Source organism: Microcebus murinus, chromosome 22, assembly GCF_040939455.1.
Source record: "Microcebus murinus isolate Inina chromosome 22, M.murinus_Inina_mat1.0, whole genome shotgun sequence".
Lineage (NCBI taxonomy): Eukaryota > Metazoa > Chordata > Mammalia > Primates > Cheirogaleidae > Microcebus > Microcebus murinus.
The window spans coordinates 23649317-23658719 of NC_134125.1; positions in this window are offsets into that span (position 1 = coordinate 23649317).

Below are 9403 nucleotides of genomic sequence, written 5' to 3' on the forward strand. Positions count from 1 at the left end.
GTTCTAATGCATCTCTACTTACATGCTGCTAATACCTTTTCTAAGAAAGATCAGCTATACACATAGTAGCCCCTCCATAAATATTTGCTGAGTGGAAGAAATAGGATTAACTTAATGTGTATGAATTTAGAGTTACTTTTTTGGTTTTATGATGTGAAGAGACTGACCATTAAAATGTAGATACCTTGGGTGGTGGTAGTAAGTTCACTCTTTCCATGGAAAGCATTTCTATCAACCAGTTGTCATACTTAGATCATGCTAGTCCTCAGCAATCCAAGAAATGGCAGTATTGTCTTGTTACATGTCACATCTGGGAATCACAGCTGGGGACCCTGAGCAGAGAAGACTTGGATGCACTGGAAAGATGCTATAGTAATGGCAATGTGACTGCTAGGCATGTATTCACATTTGCCATCCCTGATTGATCCATGTATTCTCTAAACCACTTATCTCCCTAACTGTGCCCCAAACCATGGCAGTGGTTAAGTATTTGGTAAAAAAATAAAGCAATCTTATTTTCACAAGAGTGAAGAGAGATGGACATGGCCATGTAGTTTCATAGCTAGAAGAGACTCTAGTCTCCAGGTAGGTGGCCATAGGCCCTCCTATAATTCAGGTTCTATTCCTTAAAAGAAAGAATGAAAGAAGGAAACTGGGGATAAGTGAAGGCCATCTGTTTAAGAGACCTGTGTCTTTGGAGCAGTTAAGTTTCTTGTATTCCATTGTGATTTTTTGTTTTTGTTTTTAGGCCATGCTGTCAAGCAGTCGTGGGACCGTAACAGACTTCTTTCTGGCTGGCCGGAATCTGGCATGGTGGCTGGTGAGCAAGCCTTGCATCCACTTCGAGGGTCTATGTGTTAGCTTGTTTATTACTTTGATTTAAGTGTCTAATACCCAAAATAATTTGAAGTTGCTAAATCAGGAATATGATTTAATTGGTAGTTCCCTTAACTATTGAGTAATTTCTTACCTAAATGTTTCCATTCAACTCTGTTTAGATCAGTAACCATTTATAGGTGCCCAGTGTATACAAGGCAGTGTTCTAGATTCTAGAACATAGACAGGAAATAGATAGTCCCACCCTGTGTAAGTACACAGATTGAGAATTAGATGCATATTCAACAAATTACAGCACGTTACAGCATCGGACTCCTTGATATGAATGAAAGGTAACGTAGGGCTTGCTGGGTGGAGGGAGTACATACTGCAGGGTGGAATGATCTTAAAGAGGTTGGGTTGTTTGAGCAGGCTTTGGAGATGGAGTTGTAAGGGAGAACTTTTCCACTCCCTTCCTAATAATAGCATAACTGCAAACTAGCATGACAAAGCAACTAAAAGAGTGACCTTTGACTAGATTTCAATTCTGTGCATAACTGCAAAATAGCATGACTAAGCAACTATAGAGTAACACGTGACTAGACCTTGGTCTTGTGCAGACTTTGTAACCATTTGTGTCTGTAACATATAAAAGCCACCATGCTCAAACCCCATTTTGCTCAGAATTTGGAGGCGAGACCCCTCTGAGCCCGCCATCGCAATTAAAGCCTGTTTTGCAGTACTCTCATGTGGCTCTTGGTTTGCTTCCCAGTCCGGTTTCCTGTAACAGAGTAGGTGTTTGCCAGGTAGACGAAGTATGAGCGCTTCCAGGCAGAGGGAATAGCATGAGCCAAAGCATGGAGGTGTGGGACAGCGAGATGGAAGGAGACAGGGAGGAGGGCAAGAAACATTTTTTGTTGTTTGTGTGTTAAATAATTTATGGATTATACAGAGTTATTCCATCCAAGAGGAGTGACTCAGAACCCCATGGCAGTGGAAGCAGCTGCCCATCCACAGCCCTGTAGCCATGATGGAGTAGGTGGGGGCACCCCAGCAGGGAGGAGGGTGAGTTGAATGGAAACATTTAAGAGGCCCGTGCCAAGTATGAGACGGGGCTGCTTCGTGATGTGTTATATAAAAATACACACGCATTTCAAAATACACACGCATTTCCAACGTAGGAATGTAAGGATCATTTAGAGAATTGTGCAAGAACCAGGCCCTTGGTTCATAATTTATCCTTTGTCCTCAAATGTTACACGGTCTGATGGCTAGGATTCTGTTTTTCCCATGAGGGTAACACTTCACCAGACAAGTCTCATCTCAGGAGGAGGAAATGCCTTTAATCAAAGGGAAGAGGAAACTGCAGTCATTAACTCTGATGAATCAAACAATCCAACAGAAGTAGCTTTCCCTTAGTTATCTGGGAGGTTGGCAAAAAGCTTTTTCCTGCTTAACTCTCTGAATTATTATTACTTTTCATTTTTCCTAAACCTGGTTAAGAGATTGATGTGGCAAAGAAATATTTGCAGTGGACCTCTTCCCTCAGTTTGTTTTTTGGCACAGGATTCCAGCAACACAATCCCTTCCTGAGCTGTGAGGCCCCCGGTCTTTTGTCTGAGCCACTCTTTGGCCTTCAAGTCATGTTATCTGTACCCAGCAGACCAGGATCTGCTACTCATGTTACCTTGTATAACTGTGACACTTGATATGGCATTGAGAAGACATTACTATGCTTTAACCTCACAATGTTTATATTGTGATTTATTAATTTCTTTACTGTGACTTCTTTTTTCATTATTGGGATTATTGCTCGATGAATAAAATATATTATGATATTAAAGGAAATTCAAATCAAAGAATAATTTTACCACTTTAACTTTCTTTATTAGTCTTTTGTATTTTTACACAGTCAGCAAATATCTGATAGGTATTAATGACCCTTGTCAGGGACCCCAGTAACTTCCCCATAGCTTATTCTTGTCATCAGTTGTCCATCCCCATCTTGCCTGGCTTAGCTCTGGCATCTGAAACCCTCACCCTCCACCTCTCCCTGTTGGTCTCCTGGCTCCCACGCCATCGCCCTCCTCATGCCCTGCTCCTCCAGCCCCTGCTCAGACTCCCTTGCTGGTTCTTCCCTATCTCCCAGCTTCTTAATGCTGCAGGTCCCTAGGGCTTACTCCCTGACCTCTTTTTCCCAGTTACTCTACTCACTTGGCACTCTCTCTAGTCCCATGGCTTTAAATACCAGTGACATGCTAACAAATGCCAAATTTACATCCCCATCCCAGATCTCTCCCTTCAACTCCCAACTGGTATTGTCCAGCTGCCTATTTGACACCTTGCCTTGAAAGGTCTGTCACCCCAACCCTAACCCTAACCTGTCAGGGCTCTCAAACTGAACAAGTTTCCAAAGGAAATGCTGGGTTTTCCTCTGTAAATCTGCTCCTCCCAAAGTCTTCCCCATTTTGTTAATAGCAACTCCATCCTAAGATCCTAATTGCTCAGGTTGACAAACTTGGAGTCATTTTAGACTCTCTTATTTCTTTTCTTTTCTTTCTTTTTTTAATGTAGAGACAGGGTCTTACTGTGTTGCGCAGGCTGGTCTAGAACTCCTGGCCTCAAATGATCCTCCCATCTTGGCCTCCTAATTGCTGGGATCACAGGTGTGAGCCACCACACCTGGCCCCTGAGACCCTTTCTTTTCTCTCATACTCAGCATCCAGTGCCCCAGGAAATGCTGTGACTTTATCTGAAGAGATAATTTGGAATCTGACTACTTCTCATCAACTCTACCTCCAGGTCCATGCTGCCATCGTCTCCCACCTGGATCGATTGTAACAGCCTCTTTGGGCTCCTTCTTCCTACCTTTGCTCCTCTATACCCAGTCTCAACAAAGCAGCTGAAGGGAGCCTATTACAACTCAAGTCAGACCATGGCACTTTTCTGCTTAGAACCCTCCAGGGCCTCCCGTCTCACCCAGAATGAAAGCCCAGTTGTTTACGGTGGCCTACATTAGGCCACAGATGGCCTACACCTTTTCCCTCTTGGACCTTGCCTCCTAGGATGCCTGTCCCAGGGTCCTTTAACACTCCAGGCGTGCTCCTGCCTCAGGGCCTCTGCCCCTGCTGCTACCTCTGCCTGGCTGCTCTCCCCAGACAGCCACACAGCTTGCAGCTTGGCGCTTCCCCTCATCTGGTGAACCTCAGCTCATGTCTCAGGACAGTCTCCCCTGACCACTCTGCTGCTAAGCATTGCTGTCCACGTTCCCACTTTTCTTTTCTTTATAGTATTTATCACTATTATGCTATAAAATAATATATTGTGTGTTTTTTTTGGTGTTTTATTTTAGAGACAGGGTCCCACTCTGTCGCCCAGGCTGGAATGCGGTGGCATGATCATCGCTCACTGCAAACTTGAACTCTTGGGCTCAAGTGATCCTCCTACCTCAGCCTCCCAAGTAGCTAGGACTATAAGATGCACACCACCGCTCCCAGCTATTATTTATTTATTTGTATAGATGGGGATCTCGCTGTGTCCTCCAGGCTGCTCTCAAACTCCTGGCCTCAAGTGATCCTCCCATCTCAGCCTCCCAAAGTACTGGAATTACAGTTGCAAGCCACTATGCCTGGCCTATTGTGTTTATTGTTTCTCTTCTTTCCAAGCGAATGTTAGCTTCATGGGTGCAGGGATAGGATTTTTTCTATTTTACTCACTAATGTATTCCTAATACCAATAACGGTACCTGGCCCATAGTTGGCAATAGGCATTAATTAATGGTCATTGAATTAATGAATGATAACTTTTTAACCTATCTTTTCATTTAATAATGTGATAAGATATATCACTTATTATATAGACCCAGAAAGGTCTATATAAACATAGACAAATATAGATATACTTATATGCAATTGCATAGTATCATAGGATATGGACATTCCACTATGTACCATATTATAGGGCAGTCTAGACTGTATGTATATAATTTTTCACTATCATGATAAATACAGTGAACATTCTTTTTTTTTTCAGTTTTTTCTCTGTTTTTTTAGCCTTTATAACTTTGAGACCAGTGAACATTTTTTTTTTAAGTTTAAGTTTCACCCATCCAAGTTTAGACTTAAGACAATTTAAACTAGATGCCTGCAAAATTATTTGTGAATCAATTGTCTTTTAAGTTCTAGTCACTCAATAACTTATGGGATCCAGGCTTACAAGCAAATGTTACAAATTTAGCACAGAATGATTAATTCTTTGGGTAAAGATTAAGAGATAATAACATAAATATAGTTTGAAAAAGTGTCAAGTCTTATATCTTCTTCAAGGTTATTACGGAAGAAAATAAGGTATACGTATTTAGCTAACCTTAGAGTTAATAAATAAGCTATTTAGATAAAAATAATTAAATTGATGCTACAAATTCAAACTCAAGTATTTCTGATTATTGAGGTAGTTAATATTCTACCACCTGAAATCTCAGTAGCAAACATAATACATAAATTCAACATATTTTTGCTATTTGTTAAATATATATGCATATAAATGTTTCCTTCAGTAAACTGTAAGTAGAAAAACTAAAGAACAGATCTTTTTCATATTTGACTTATTTGACTTGAAAATAGTATACTTTCCAGCTTTCAATATATATACAAATTTCTTCCCTAATTGTATAATTTTACACAACTTGTATTATTCTACTGCTATTAGCTGTATTAATTTATTACACAGAAACATTTGTATAAGGGAACTCAAAAATTCACATTTGGGCAGAAAATGAGAACTGAACAGTGATTTTATCACTGCAAAGTTAATGGTTACTTAGTATCCCCTAATGCTAACATATGGCAGATCACTAGCCATAAAGTGCATTCTGGGATTTAAGGGACATTAGTTGAAGTCCTTCAATACAATCATATCATTCCCAACATTACCTTTGAAAATAAACACTTGGAATTCTAGGACATATCTTAGATCCTGTTTGGACATTCCATTCAATTTATTGGAATACTTTTTAAAGAATGTGGCATTACAAATAGAGAATGAAGGGGAAAAAAAGTTAAATTTCACCTTAAGCACTTACCAGTCTAATAGCATCACTAAAAATGGTATTCTTTTGGTCATGGCATGAAATATGCATATAATCTAAGGCTGTTTTTAATTACCGAGTGCTTTCAAGTTGGAAAATGTATTATGAAACAAAGATGTTGCCAGGTTTACTCAAAGAGTGCTTTTAACAGTATATAAATAAGTAATACCATACTTATATGGTAATATAAGTAGTAAGACAGAGTAATACCATAGTTATATGATTGGGACTCAAGAATCATTAAATGATACAACTGAAAAGAGCTGTATGATTCATTTGTCCAGGATTTATAAAACTGTTTCCCAATAAAATACTTAAACTATGCATACTCTCTAAAACAGTCTTTCAATTTGTCCAACATGCTTGCTCTCCTGACTAGATATTAGCTAGAAATCAGCAAGAAAAGCCTTTTCCCCTATTATCACCTGGCAAATAATGTAAAACCAAACTCTGAAACCTTTCTGCCAGCGGGGCTGCCCTCTACTGGACTATTTACGGTATTCAGTCAACAGGTCAATGCAATTTTACAAGGTTACACAGTAGATATAAATGTAAATTTCCCATATCTCAATCAAACTGAAGTTCCCTGAATATGTTTTTAAAAAACAGACAACAAAAAATAACTCCTGCCGAGTCAAAACCTAATTCAGAAGCTCTGCTCTTCACCACCATTTACCTCTCAGAATTTTCCAGAAGCATCTTTTAATTCAGATATTCAACTCACCTTATCTTTTCTTTGTAAAAAAAAGCCAAAGCCAATGTTATTACTTAATTCCAATTATATGAAATTTTAGTATACCTTCTTTCCTTTTTAGTATACCTTCTTCTAACATAAGGTATACCTTTAGTATACCTTCTTTCCTTTTTAGTATACCTTCTTCTAACATATGGCAGATCACTAGCCATAAAGTGGCTTTTCTTTCCCTTTTCCCCAAATGGTTTCTGACTCTTCTTCTTCTTAAACTATCTTTTAATTATAAGCCACCTTCATTCCTCTCTGAAAGTAGGCAAACAACAAAAAGAATACCTTAAAATGGGCTCAATTAATCCCCCCAAATTAAGAATGCACCCCCCAAATTTAAGATGGCAAAGATCATGTACTGGAAAGTATATGCATGGGCCTTTATTTGTAAGGTCCCAGTAGTGATACACTTGTTAGGTTCAAAACAAATAGTAACTGAGCTTGCATCTCATTTAAGAGCCTGGCCTACATAGCATCCTAATTTAATTGTTCTTCTCCCTCATGGTTTCAGGCTGTATTTCTGCTCTGTTCTCTTGGTTGGATATTTGTTCCTGTTTACATTAAGGCTGAGGTGAGTGTCTGGTACCAGGTATTCTACTCTCTGAAACATTTTTTATCGTAAGTATTACATGTACAGTGAAAACATCCTGGAGGATAAGTTAAACTTCTCGGTCTTTTGATCCTTGTACTGACTGCCCTAAATCCTGAGATGCCAGCAGTACATCATTCTGCCTTGGGTAAGCAGACACCTGTAACTCTCTGCTTTTTTATTCTGGCCCTTACTCAGTGGTTCACCTCTTAAGGCTTTTATGGAAAACTTTTTAAAATTTAATTAAAAAGTAAGACCTACATAAGTGAAGAGAGCAACTATGTTAATTACTGGAAGACTCAATATCTTAGAAATGTTCGTTCTCCCCAAATTGGTCCGTGTACAGAATGTAATTCCAAACAAAATCCAAACAAGGTTTTGTAAGGAACTTGACAAGCTGATTCTAAAATATACATAGAAGAGTAAAAGTATAAGAATAGAAAAGATAATCCTATCATAGAAAAGGACCTTTCCCTAACAAATAGCAAGATTTTCTTATAAAGTTGTAATAACTAATGCACTATGATATTGAAACAGGGATAAACACTGACAAGGGAAAAGGGGGGAAAGCCCAGAAACACATACACACACACGGAAACTTGACTTACGACATTGGTGGCATTGCAGATCACTGAAGAAACCAGTGCCAATTGATTATCATATAAAAAATAAAATTAGAACCAGGTGCAGTAGCTTATACCTTTAATCCTAGCACTCTGGGAGGCTGAAGTAGGAGGATTTCTTGAGGCCAGGAGTTCAAGACCAGCCTGAGCAAGAGGAAGACCCCATCTCTACAAAAACAGAAAAATTAGCTGGGTATGCTGGTGAGCACCTGTAGTCTCAGCTACTCAGGAGGCTGAGGCAGGAGGATCACTTGAACCCAGGAGTTTGAGGTTGCTGTAAGCTATGATGATGCCACTACACTCTAGCCCTAGTGACCAAGCCAGACTCTGTCTAACAATAATTAATTAAAATAAAACTGGATCCCTACTCTATACAGAAATAATTTCAGATTGATTAAAGACTGAAATAGGAAAGGCAAAAAGTATAAACATTTGTAAGAAAGTTTAGAATATATTTATGTCCTTGAGATAGAGAAGGATTTTTAAGTAAGATATAAAAATCCCAAATCCCTGGCTGACCACTAAAGTAAGTAAACATGTATACGTGAGACTGCAGTGAACCTAGTCAGAAAAAAGAGAGAAACTAGAAGAAAATCTATATTGGGAAGACAAGACTGGACCCGGTGAGTTTGTGAGTTTATGGTGCCTTCAACTGACCGTATTCCCCAAGCCACAGGGTGTAGGCACTGGATAGCGAAGTCTTCGGTTTGAGACGTCAGAGGACGACGTGAGTACCAGCAGAGCAACTGGAAATTTAGATGAGAGCTCTGAAAACAAGGAAACCAAAGAGAAGGTGACTCCCAAATCTGAGTATATTTTCTGCCCAGATGCTTACCTGACTGCTGAGCTACACAGGTGCGGAGGAAACCTCCAGAGAGCCAGGCTAAATTAGCAGCAGCTGGAAGCTGAAAGAAACAGAAACATCAGCTGCTGCACATGGCAGGATGGGAGTGGGGAATGGCATGAAAGATTTTGCAGTTTGAGTTCAGGCAAAGTACTTGTCTACTAAAACAAGAAAGAGCAATCCCCAAAAGAACAAAACAGATTCTAAGGTGGTACATTGTATTATCTATGATGGTGAATTTTCTACCAAGAATTACCAGTTGTACAGAGAAATGGGAAAATAAGTGTGATCCAGACTCTGGAAGAAAAAAAGTCATAAAGAGAAGCTGACTCTGCGCAGGCCACACCACAGCAAGAGCCACCACCACAGCCAGAGCTGCCACCAGCACCTCAGCCACAGCCTGAGCCTGAGCTGACGCAGCCACAGCTGGAGCTGCTGCCACAGCTGCCCAAAGGTCTTCTTCAACATGGGCGTTTCCTTCTCGTGGCAATACGTTGTCCTTAGATGTGCTTTGTCATTCTCTGACCTTCATGAAGGCTGCTGTCTTCTGTATTAGAATCTTACATTTATTTGATTTGACTTGTTTTGATATAGAAACATAAAACACTTTGCATAAGGGATTTTATCCCATTTCCCAACACGGCGACAAAACAAATCTAACTGGAGAATAGGTTTATAGCTCAGTGAGCCATTAGGGGGCCAT